The sequence below is a fragment of the Cervus elaphus genome, chromosome 2, assembly GCF_910594005.1.
Source record: "Cervus elaphus chromosome 2, mCerEla1.1, whole genome shotgun sequence".
In the NCBI taxonomy this organism is placed as follows: domain Eukaryota; kingdom Metazoa; phylum Chordata; class Mammalia; order Artiodactyla; family Cervidae; genus Cervus; species Cervus elaphus.
Window position 1 is genome coordinate 2,111,829 of NC_057816.1, and position 12,910 is coordinate 2,124,738.

Here is a 12,910-nt window from a genome sequence, read left to right on the forward strand (position 1 = left end):
TCAAGATTTGGTCAGACTGTTTACAATGCCGCCTCAGCCTTCATTTCCTGCTTGAGGTGGGCACAGAGACCAGCCAGAAATGGAAGCTTAGTGTGTCCTCAGGACTTTTGTGAGCATGCATCCGGCCCCGGGTAGGCTCTTGGCTTTCTCAATTCTTCAGTATTACAGAGGTGTCTTAATGGCTTAATCACCCAAAGAAACTTTCCCCAGCTTTTCCTTCCAGGCTCCAAGTGCTCTAGTCACTGAACTAGAGGCTTGTGTGTGCCTTATCTGTAATCCTGTCCCCAAGTGGCTGTGATTTGTTTGACTCCCTCACAGTGTTTTCAAAGAATTTGAAACATTTTTCACTTGAGTTCTCTTGTGGAGGAAATAAAGGCAATCACTCTCTGTAAGCCTCCAGATAATACTGAACAGATACAATTGCTGGAGCATAAGATCAGCTCTGTTCCCTCTAGAACCAAGGGCTCAGGTCCCACACTTGGAAAGTGGACAGCCATCTTCAAGACTGCTAATGAGTGGGGGACCAGGGGTATTGCTGAGACAAGTAAAAATGCCACGGGGCTTTCATTTTTTAATTGCCTGTTTCTTGGTTGGCTGTTCACCTGGGTGCTATAAACATTTGACTGCTTTCTAGAGTTCTGACAAAGTTGATTGTGACAGAGATTTCTGGGAAGGAAAGTCTGCTCAGAGGTACTTGTCTATTTTTGCTGAGGTCACTCACTTCCCTAATGTGTTCAGACTGGGCATTGTAAGCCTCATCTCCTGACTCTTCCGCCAGTCTTGCAGTGGTGGGCAGGTTGCTGCTGTGCTGTTGGACTTTGGTTCGTTTCTCAATTCACAGGTAATGTGAAGGCCACACTGTTCTGCTTCCTACTGCTGCTAAAAGCGTGAGTTGTGTGTGGTTTTATTTGCACTCCTGCCTGGCCTCATGCTCTGGGGGAGGACAAGTAGGGAGATGTGAAACCAGACGGAAGAGGAGCAGCATACTGCTTTTCACTAAACTGACTGGAAACCTTTAAAAAGGACACCTTCTCCCCAGTGCCCGTCTCCATCAGCAGGCCTTGGCAACGTCCCAGACGTTGAGCGCTCTTTGCCTTCACACCTCCCTGGTCAAAGCTGCCTCCATTTCTCTCAGTCGTTGCCCTCCACTCTTCACCAGCCTGTTGGCACTTCTCTGCCTCTCCTCCACACGGCACACTGCAGGCCGAGGGAGTTCTTTTAAAGCAGACCTTGCCGCTCTCCTGCTCAAAGTGCACCAGCAGCTTTCTGTTGGTCTCAGGTGGGCTTCCGTGGGTCCTGAGTCCACCCTGGGAATTGCCTGCTGAGGGAGAGCTCCAGGTCGGGCAGCTGGGAAACTGCAGAGAACACTCCTCGGAGCTGCTCCTCCAGCTGCTCAATGAGCTGAGGGTGTTTATCTCTCACTGCTGAAAGCTACCCCTCGGGGGTTCATTGTGCGTCACTCCTGGCCTGGCCTGTGTGTGGCTCAGCAGGCCCCGGAGGTCAGAGATAGCGCTCAGAAAAGCATCTGGCAGGCCCACATTAGGGGCGTTTGTGCTGCTGGAACGTGAGTGCTGAGGGTACACGGTGAGGCCCCCGTGCTGCCTGTGTCCTTGAGAACAAGGATCACGTGTTCCTACCACTGTGTCCCTGATGCCTGCCATACGCCAGGGTCTCTGAGATTTGCTAAGCCGACCAACCCAGCTGGGGTCCTGTCTCCCACAGCCAAGTTAATGCAAGCCTTGTGGCCCTCTGCCCTCTGCTACGGGCTGTTTCCTCTGCAAGCGCCGTCCTTATTCCTCCACGTTTTTCTCTGATTATTGGAAATTTCCTCATATGCGACCAGTTTGACTCCTGGGCCCATGGAGAGGCTAGCAGCATTGAAATGGGGCCTGGGGGCCACACCAGATCGAGGCCACCGTGTCTTTTCATGAAGTGGTGTTTGTGCAAACTAGATGGGGCTTGTGTCAGAGCTGAGAGTTCTCTGCAGGGCCCCTTGCCCTCCCTCTGCCTCTAGTACTCCTGCAACCAGCAGGGCCCCGTGGGGGTGAGGGGGGGGGGGCAGGCTGCACTGATTATTTTTGACATCAGTTGTTAACATAATTTTGACATTAAGCCTCCCCCCTACCAGCTCTGGGGTGGCTCTGTGTCCAGGCTCTGGCGTGGGGAAACGTGAGGAGCCTCTCGGCCCTGGATCTGGCCTGGCTGGGAGGCGGCCTGGGAAGGGACCTATGTTTCTCAAGCCCGCGCCCTCGGGGCCTGGGGGTGGGGCCCAAGCAGATGTCTGGATTTGGTAGCCAGGGCCTGGAGCCGGATGCTGAGAACGAGGCCTGCAACTCATTTCCCCATTAAACATTCTGAGAACATCTGCACCGGTTTCCAAGGCTTCTCCCTCACTAATTGCTTTGATTATTGTGTGAAGTTAAGAACTGGCACATTTCCGTGATGTTGTGATGAAGGTGAAAAGATCGCTCTTAATTAGATTAAAAACATTTTTTTCTTCCTCTGTAATTTTGCCTTGAAAATCAAGGCCATTTTTTTGTTTTCTTCATCCAAAGACCTCCAGAAACTTTCCTCCCCACCTCTCCAGAGGTTTCTTGGGAATGTCCTGTGAGCTCAACTCTTGGAGAAGACAGTGCTTAACCCAGATTCCATTGTATATTAACGTTTCCCGGGGCTGCTCTTGCTGCTGGGAACCGTCCCCGGGAACTGTGTCTAAGGAGACGTGGACAGTGACTTCCCGGAGCACAGAGACCCCGGACAGTTGCCCGAGTTGTGTGGGTGGCTGTGTGGCTCCCCTTCCGTTTCCCGTGCTCTCTTGGGGTTGACCCTGTCCTGGCTCTGTTGCTGCATGTGCTCCTGACGCCCCCGCTTTTTGGACCCCACCCTTGGTGCTGCAGAGCCATTCATTCTCTCAGATCTGTGTGCGCGGAGGCCTGTGCACCAGTGCAGAGGTGCATGCTGGGGACCAGGGTCCACGGTGCCCTTAGCTCTGGGACTGGAGAAGGCCAGCATCCTCAGGGCTCCCCAGGGCTGGTCACGTCTGACCATCCACATCACGGTCAGGCTCATGTCCAGTCGAGGCTGTGTGCCTTTGACTGACGTGAGACCCAGCACGTCCCACAGTTCGCTTTAAACAACTTTGCAGCAGCACCACAGCATAGAAAGCCAGCCTTTGGCTTCAGGGAGCCACCTTCTGAAGACCCTCCGGGCCACCACGGGGGGAGCTCCTTCCCACCTGCTTTTGCTTCTCTGCCCTGTAAGCCCCACACCACAGTGGGGGCGTGTGAATCACCCAGCTCCTGTGTGGCCCTGACTGCTCAGACCCGCCCCCTTGTGCTCCAGCCGCACCCCAAGTTTGTCACACACATTCCGGTGGAGCCCCAACTCCATCTAGCTGAAACACAGAGAGGACATGTTTTGGCTCGCACAACTGGACCCAGCTGTTCCAGGCACAGCTGGACCCGGGGCTGGGATGATCTCGTCTGCTTGCCCTCACTCTCCCCCTTTTCTGGGCTCTCCCCTCGGCCTCCCTGTTCCTCCTTCTGCACCCCTCCCCACCCCATTGCCCCTGGGATGGCTGTGTCCTCAGGAAGCCACTTTCTGAAGGGGGCAGGATGGCTACCAGCACAGTAAGCCCAGCCCTAAGAGGTCACTCCTTTCCCCATCACATTTGCCAGAGTCTGGGGCCAGACTCTCAACAGCCCCAAACGGGGTATAAGCCATCTTTGGACCTGCCTCTGTGCCTCCTAAGGCCAGGGCCTGGGCCACAGGCCCTCTCTGGGGATGACCAGTAGGTACCTGTATCCTGTGGCCTCAGGAGCAGGGAAGGAGCAGCCCCCTCCCCGCCCAAGGAAGATTCGAGAAGCTGTTCCCAGAAGCCAGGCCGAGCTGCTGGACAGGCACAAACAACAGGTGTCCACTGAAGCAAGGTATTTTCCTAAGCGGAACTGGGTGCCAGCTGTGACATACATTTCACTCCACCCTCTGCCCTGCTCCTGGCAACTGCTGTGGGAACGGCTTTACTTTCCGTCCGTGTCCCTTACTTCTCGCCTCTGAGTGGAGACACAGGTGCTGACGCGGCAGGGCTGGCTTGTGGTCTCTGAGCCGGGCATGGGCAGCTGGCACAGACCTGGGGCCGCAGCTCAGCAATGTCACGCAGGGTCTGGCTGCAGCTGTCCGGATGCCCTGGGGAGGGGGTTTTCGTTCATAGTGCAGGATCTGCAGGGCTTTGGCAAATCTGCCAAGAGGGGGTGGATTTCTTGAGCGGGGGGAAGGTTGAGGCGGGCAGGTGGGAAGGGGCTTTGACTTGGGAAGGACAGGGGCAGCTTCTGTTTGTCCCTGTGGAGAGAGCTGGCTCGGGGAACATGCCTGTGCCAGGCCCTGGAGGGATATGGGGGGAGGTGGAAGGCAAGGTGCCGTGCCAAGGAACTGGCAGACCTGTGGTCCCGGCACACATAAGACCCGTGCCCATCCAGAAGAGGGGGCGGTCTTGAGAGCCTTGGAAGGCCCTGTGAAGGGCTCAGCAGGATTTTAATCAGTCACCAGAGGGAGAACCAGGTGAAGGTCCAGATACCAGAGAGACTCTCCTGAGGACAGGGGGCAGTGGGGAGGGGCTGGGGCCTTATGGCAGGTCTGAGTTGGTGCTGAAGTCCCGGCCTGGTCTGTGTGGTCCAGGGCATCATTTTTAGCCTTTTAAACTGGTTTGCTCATCAAGAAATGGGAATCAAAGCTGCAATCCTGCAGAGCTGCTGTGACAAAGAAATGAGGCCACAACTGGAGGAGAAGACAGAGATGGGAATTCCCTTCCTGCATTGTGTGGAAGCCAAGTGTGTTCCAGTGTTGGGGATCAGCTGGACTTCCTGTGAGAGTGAGGGACTGGACCAGGAGAGGCTGGGTGGAAAGCCAAAGGAAGTGAGACCAGGTGTTCCCAGGAACAGAAGGTTCGGGAGATACCTGTGGTAGGAGAGAGCTCTGTTCGGGCACGTGGGCAGTTCCAGGTCAGGTGGAAGGATGAAGGGTGCTCTCACATACTCCGATGTAACTCCAGGACAGATGTGCAGGGCTGTGGGATGGGGCAAAGCACGAACAGGGGTGACTTCCATAAAATATTGTTTCCTGGCTTGAGAAAGTATCATCCAGGACAGAAAACATGAACACCGTAAGGGAAGAAATGAAAATAATCCAGTCTCTTCTCCCTAAAGACAAACAGTATTTTGATCAATTTCCTTCCAGTCTTTTTTCTGTGCCCATATTTTTTTAAAGAAAATTCAAGTCACCCTACTAAGTGGGCCCACTGGCTAGGAGGAGAGACGCTGTGTTGTTTGGTTCCTGTCCTCTGGAGAGAGGGTGAGATTTGGCAGCCGGTATCACCAGCTGTGGTAGTCGCCACGCCAGAGGCTGCGTTCGCCATCCCAGACCTCCCATTTTCCTAGAAAACAAAATTGTTTTGTTCTGCTTTGAAAACTTAGGCCCAGATTCTGGCCTTGACAAGGCAAAGGCAGCCAAAGAATTAAAGCACTGAAAACTGGGACTGTCTCATCGAAGTGTGACTTCACCACCGCCAGGATGCAGGGCTATTTTCCCCAAGGTCCGGCACTCTGGAGGGCTCACCTAGCAAAGCTCTGATGCCCTCTTAGGGGCCCGGGTGTCCACACAGGTTGCTGAGTCCACCAAGGGCTCAGCCTAGTCAGCAGTTGCAAGGTCACGGCCGCTGGTCTTCTCACATCTTTGCAAAACACCAACCACAGTCTCCCTGAAGTTGGGGGTGACAAGCCAGATTTCGTGGGACACAGCCCTTACCCCAAACCTTGGCCCGAAGGGGCAGTAAGCCAGTGTGTCTGCCAAGGATACAAGTCCACCTCCCAACCCCACCACACTCCGTGTACCTTCCCGCAGGAGCCTGACCAGGCTGGGACTACAGGTGGGAAATGGGGAGGGGTCTGTGGCCCTGACTGCTGCCTGCTTGTCATAGGGGAGGCAGACCCCACAACATCTGATGTAGGAGTGGGCAAAAAAGTGCCATTCCTGTCGATTGGGAAAAACCAAAATGTGGAGCTCCTTTCTTTGCCCCTTGCTGTGGGGGCCTCACATGCTGTTCTCAGGATAAAACCAAACATCGCACATTCTTCTCTGGCAGGTGCAGGCCCTGACTGCTCTGACGAGCCAACTGACATGCACAGTTTAATTTCCTGAAACACCGGGGATGGGCCTTTGTCAGGGGTCGGGTGGCTCACCCTTGGCCCTGGGGCTTTGGAGATGGCACTTGTCATCTTGGGTGTTGGAAAGTAGCTCCACTTTCCAGCCACTGCTCTGCTGTTCCTTCCTTCTGTATACAAGTGATGCAGACACAAAAATATGTATTTGTGCTCATTTTTCCTTTCCTTTTTTTTTTGAGAGAACATTTGAATCCTGGATGAAGTTCTAGCTCTGTCACTTGACAACTGAATAATATAACCCAGGGTACTTGAATCTCAGCCCCAAATCTCTAAAATGGGGGCCGTAAATATCCCTGCCAGGTCCCAGACCTGGGAGTCTTTGCATGCGCATACATTCTTCAAGACTCACCCGTCACTTTCCTGTGCTCTCAGAGAATGTCACGGGCAAAGAGCCCTTCACTCGGAGCCCTTCTCCAGGGTGTGACTAAGTAATGTCTGTGCGGTTTCCTGCTGGAAGTCTGCCCTCACCCCCATGGGCTGTGAGCTCCCTGAGTTTATTTACATCTCTCTGATTGCAAGTCAGGCGCAACACCTTTCCACATGTTCATCAGCCATTTGGAGTCCTCTTTTGTGACGTGCTTGTCTCTTGCCCTATTTTTCATTAAGCCACTAACATTTTTCTTATCAATGTGTAGGAATTATTTGTATTTTGTGGATACTCTTCTGTGGTTGGCTTTTTACTATTAAATATGTTGTCTGGTGATTGTTGTTTAGTTGCCAAGTTGTGTCCGACTCTGCGATCCAATGGACTGTAGCCCTCCAGGTTCCCCTGTCCATAGCATTTTTCAAGCAATACTGCTACAAGTGGGTTGCCATTTCCCCCTCCAGGGGATCTTCCTGACCCAGGGATCAAACCCACGTCTTCTATATCTCTTGCACTGCAAGCAGATTCTTTACCTGCTGAGCCACAATGTCTCAATTTTAATATAGTTGAATTAATCAGTCTTTTCCTTTATGGTTATTGCTGAAGTCTTAGAAAATTCTTCCAAACCCTGAGGTCATGAAGGTATTCTTCTCGATTCAGCCAGAAAGTCTTTACAGTTTTCTCTTCATCAGTTTGTAACTGCCAGGAATGCCATTAATGAACTGTTGATGTATGGTGTGAGGTAAGGGTCCAGTTCAACATTTCCTTCGTGTGAATAGACAGGTATCCCTGAACATCCTCATCCCACCTTCTGCAGGACACCTCTGATACACAGTAAGCATTCATATATGTGGGGGGCTGTTTCTAGACAGTCAACCCCGTCCCCTTAGGCTGTCTGTCTCTCTCTGCCTCAGCACCACACCACCTCAATGACTACTGCTTGGTAATTGGTACTGATGTCTACTAGAGCAAGTTCTCCTACCTTGTTGTTGTTCAAGAATTTTGTTGATTCCTGGCCTTTTATACTTGCAGAGTAATTTTTGAATCAGCTTGCCAGGGTTCCAACACAGAAACCATGGGATTTTTATTAAGATTTGGGGAGAATCTTTTTACTATTGAGTTTTCTAATCAATGGAACAGAAGCATATTTCTCCTTTATTTATGTCTTCTTGAATGCCTCCCGTTAAGGCCTTGTAATTTCTCCATAGAGTTCTTGTATATCCTTAATTAGATACTAAAGATTTTTTGTACCACTGTATACAGGGTTTTCCCCCTCATTTTTAAATAATATTTTTATTTACAGAAAGGTAAAATAGTACAGAGTCTCCATATACCTCTCACCAGCTTCTCCTAATGTTAGCATCTTATATAACCATGGTACAATTATCAAAACTAAGACGTTAACATTGCAACAACACTAGTAGTTAAGCTACAGTTTCATTCATTTATCTGGATTTTACTCGTTTAACTGCTAATATCCTTTTTCTGTTCTAAGATCTATCATTACATTTCGTCAGTTCTCCTTAATTTTCTCTGGCCCATGACAACTAATCTTAGTCCCTCCTTGTTTTTCATGTATCTCCTTGACACTTTTTAGGGATACTAGTCAGGTGTCATGACCCCCGGTTTGGGATTGTCACTGCTCTCTCGGGATTAGACTAGGCTTTGGGGGAAGAATGCCATGAAGTGAGGTGTCTTCTCATGCCATGTCACAGTTCATGACATCCACGTGGTTTATCACTGGTACTGTTGACCTTGACCCACGTGGTTATGGTGGTGTCATCCGGCCGTATTTAGCATTTTTCCCTTTCCACAGTCCAGTCATGAGAAGGCAGTCTCCATTCCAGCCCACACCCAGGGGTGGGGAGCTACACTCTATCCTGCCAGAATGAATGGCAAAGCACTGGTGAACATATGTTAAAACCACCACAGAAATCAACTAAGAGTAGAGGGGAGATCCTTTGAAGTCTTTCCTTAAAGTTTCACCTACTGATTTTAGCATTCGTCCCTGGATCTTGCCTATAGCAAGTAACACTGAGGTGTTCTACTGGTGATTTTTTCCCTCAGTCTTTCTACATTTATTATTTGAAATTCTTCTGTAAGGAAGATGTATCTCTCTCTTTCAATTACTTGTTAATTTGTATCAGTATGGACTCAAGAATATTTATATTTTCAGCTGTAATCTAATAGTTATATTATTAATATAATTTTGTTGCTCAAATTATTGTAGCTTTGGACACTGGATTGAGAGCTCTTTTAGGTTAGTTCCTGTGTCCATTTGACATGCCCTCATCCTTCTCATTTATTCATTTTTGAGCATTTCTTTACTTTCTAGAACTAGACAGTACTTTAGACTCATCTTACACTTCCCCTGCCCTAGCACTAGAATCACCATTCTGTCAGAGAGTCCCGGTTCCTTTTACTGGAGAATGTGCAAGATTTAGAAGCCAGGATCTGGGCACTAGATGTGCTCACTGCTCCAGGGTTGTCACTGCTTCTGGGGTCTCTCAATGGACAGAGCTAGGAAGTATGTATATATGAAAATAACCCACGTGTGCATACATATCTATATTTATTCGTGTCTGTATCAAGTATGAGTTCATCCTGGTATTTTCTCATTACAGGTTCACTCACCACCCCCAACTTTGTTACTTTCCTTGCTCCCACTATCTATAAATTTACTTATTCAAGGGCACCTGTAGTGCCCCTTGAGAAACAAACTTACCACCTAGAATACTGTGTGTGTGCATTCACTTTAACCATGTCCAGTGAAAGACTGTTTCCCAAGGATTCACAGGTCAGCTCCTTCTTCCACTCTCCTTACAGTGCTGTGTTATATATTTGTAATACAGAATTCACTCGGCACAGTCTGCTTTCCATCCTGGATCCTCGAACAGGCTTATTTTGGTTGGGGGGGGGCGGGGGGGGTAGGCGGTGTGGTGTGTATAGTGAAATTTACTCTTGGAGATGTATAAGTTCTATGGGTTTTGACAAATGCTTGCAGTTGTGTATCCAACACCACATCATCACACAGAGAAGTTATCCCTGTATCCCTGTAAGTACTCCCCCTCCCCTAAGTACTAGCAGTCATTGATCTGTTTTATGTCCCTGTAGTCTTGCCTTTTCCAGAATGTCATATAAATGATATCATATAATACGTGGCCTTTTGCATCTGGCTTCTTTCACTGCTTAGCAAAATACATTTGCTATTCATTTATGTTGTTACATGAATCATTAGTTCACTTCTTTTGATTGCTGGATGGTATTCCATTGTATGGACGTACCACAATTCATTTACCATTTCACCTACTGAAGTGCATCCTAGTTGTTTCCAGGTTTTGGCAATTTTAAGCGAACTGTTATACACATTTATGTACAAGTTTGTGTGAATATAAATTTTCAATTCACTTGAATAACTGGGACAAGGACCAATGGGTCACAAGATAAACATATGTTTAACGTTAAAGGAAACTGCTAAACCCTTTTCCAACATGGCTGCACCATTCTGCATTCCCACCAGCAACATGAATAGTTCTAGTTGCTCTGCGTCTTCATGAGTATACCATATTGTCAGACTTTAATTTCTTAATGTAAAGTGAAAAGTAAGGCTCTAACTTTATTCTTTTCTAAATATCCAAATTGCTACCATTTTAAACTTTTAGTCATTCCAATAAGGGTATAATGGTAGCTTGTTGTGAACTTAATTTGCATTCCCCTAACAATTACTAATATTGATTGAATTGAGCATCTCCCCATGAGCTTATTAGTAATCCATTTTTAAAATTGGGTTGTTAGTTTTCTTGTCAAGTTCCAAGAGTTCTTTATACATTCTGGAAAAAAGTCCTTGACGAGAGAAGTGACATGCAAACGTTTTTTCCAAGTCTATGACTTGTCTTTACATTCTCTTAGCAGTGTCTCTTACAGAACAAATGCTTTTAATTTTGATAAAGTCCAGTTTTTCCTTTTCCTCCTGCTCACAGACTGAGTTTTTGGTACCATACTTCGACACTCATTGCCGAATCCAAGGTCCAGAGGTTTTCTCCTATGTTTCCTTGAAGAAATTTTAGTTTGCATTTTACTTTAGTTTTTTCAGTAAGACTGAATACAGTACCTTTCACATTTTCATTTTCTGACTGTTGATGACCTCCTGCAATGTGAGGCGTAAGTGCTAAATGTATTAAAATCTACACACACACTTACACATTTAGGAGATAGTTGTACTACTTTGATAAAGAAAGGGAAATCTTTCTTTTTCAAAAGCAAAAGATAGGTGGTGGTTGTTGTTGCTCAGTCGCTAAGTCGTGTCCAGCTCTTTACGCCCCTGTGGACTGCAGCACGCCAGGCTTCCTTGTCCTTCACCATCTCCTGGAGTTTGCTCAAACTCAGGTCCATTGAGTTGGTGATGTCATCCAACCATCTCATCCTCTATAATCCCCTTTTTTTCCTGCCCTCAACCTTTCCCAGCATCAGGGTATTTTCCAATGAGTTGGCTCTTTGCATCAGGTGGCCAAAGTATTGGAGCTTCAGCTTCAGCCTCAGTCCTTCCAATGAATATTCAGGGTTGATTTCCTTTAAGATTGACTGGTTTGATCTCCTTGCTATCCAGGGTATTCTCGAGTCTTCTCCAGCACCATAGTTCGAAAGCATCAATTCTTCAGCTCTTGTCCTTCTTTATGGTCCAAGTCTCACATCTGTACATGACTCCTGGAAAAACCATAGCTTTGACTATACAGATCTTTGTCAGCAAAGTGATGTCTCTGCTTTTTAATGTGCTAAAGGTATAGCTCCAAAATCATAAAAAAATTTCCTATGACAAAGCCATAATTAAGGTTAAAACATTGAAGGTAGACTGGGGAAGGTATCTGTACCACAAATGACAAAGGGTTAATTATCTCTATCTAACATATAAAAATTTTCCTACAAACTGACGAACAAAAACGAGTAAAGGCTATGAACAGATAATTCCACAAGAGGAAAAGCAAACAGCCTCAGAGCCACAAAAGGCATTCGGTGCAGAAGGAAAAACAGCATGCCAGTCTTCATCTGTATTTGGCGGGCCCCGAAAAAGCTGCCAAAGGCTGGTGCCGGCATGGATGTGGGGAAGCTGGCATGTTCATGCACTACTGGTAGAGCCTGATACAACTTCTGGGGAAAACAATTCAGCAACATCTATTAAAGTTACCAAGGAAGCACCCTCTCACCTGCCTTAAAGTGTCAGGTTTTCATAAAGATGAATGGTGCATCACTGTCTTAAAGTAGAAGCTTAAAGCTAAGGGAACCAGATGTCCATCAAACATGGACTGACTGAGTTAACTGTGGCAGATCTAAGCTACAGACTGTCACACAACTACTAAAGTAAGACTTAGGTCCATGTCTACATACCTGTAGAAAAAGGAGATGGGCATGCTGCAGAGGGACAGGAACAAAATGACAGGAATGTCACGTGTGTGTAAATGCAAGTCCCACCAGGTGTCAGCCGCTCTGATGAGCAGAGAAGGGTGAGCTCGGAATCTAGTTGGTGTTTAACACTAATGACCTCGGCGGGGAGGAAGGGCTTTGTGAATCTTTGACTTGCCTCACTTTTTACAAGTACTTATTTTACAATACAAACCTTAAATGGAAAGAAAAAAAAAAAAAAAAACAAGGGTCCGGATTGCATATCTGGGGACTGACAGGTACTCTTAGTCAGCCCCGAGGGCCAGCATCACCCCACTGCAGGTGGGCCCGGGAATCTGAATGCTAACACGGGCTGTTGAATGGTTCCTGTGCCTCCCTCAGGCAGTGCAGGCAGAGTGTGTGAGGGGCCAGGACATCTGTGGCTGTCCCACACCCATCCTCCGACTCTTCATGAGCAGGAGTCCTACCACTCTGGGTCTGTCCACATAACTGTGGACAGTGATGGGAATCAGCGTCTTACCAGATCTGTGCTTGTCAGCTCTTCTCGACCCTAACGTCTGATGTGAATCTGGGGAGAGGCCCAGAGCCCTGAGCTCAGCCCGGCCACAGTCCTCACTCTGAGGAGATGTCGTGCGTGATAAATCGCTTAGTCGTGTCCAACTCTTTGTGACCCCATGGCGTGTAGCCCATCAGGCTCCTCTGTCCATAGAATTCTCCAGGCAAGAATACTGGAGTAGGCTGCCATTCCCTCCTCCAGGGGATCTTCTGGACCTAGGGATCAAACCTGCATGTCTGACATCTCCTGCCTTGACATGCAAGTTCTCTACCAGTAGCACCACCTGGCCCTTCCCACTGGCTCTCAATTGCACCTTGACCACTGAGGACTCAGGCCTATGGGAGCCATCATGAACCCAGTCAATCCTTGTGCCGAGAC

General features: G+C 48.3%; 1 protein-coding gene across 4 annotated transcripts in view; it reads left to right on the forward strand.

Annotated features, from left to right (window-relative positions):
- Window positions 1-12,910, forward strand: part of KCNQ1 (potassium voltage-gated channel subfamily Q member 1) — a 365,808-nt gene that overhangs the window by 164,935 nt on the left and 187,963 nt on the right. The gene's annotated exons all lie outside the window — the stretch shown is intronic.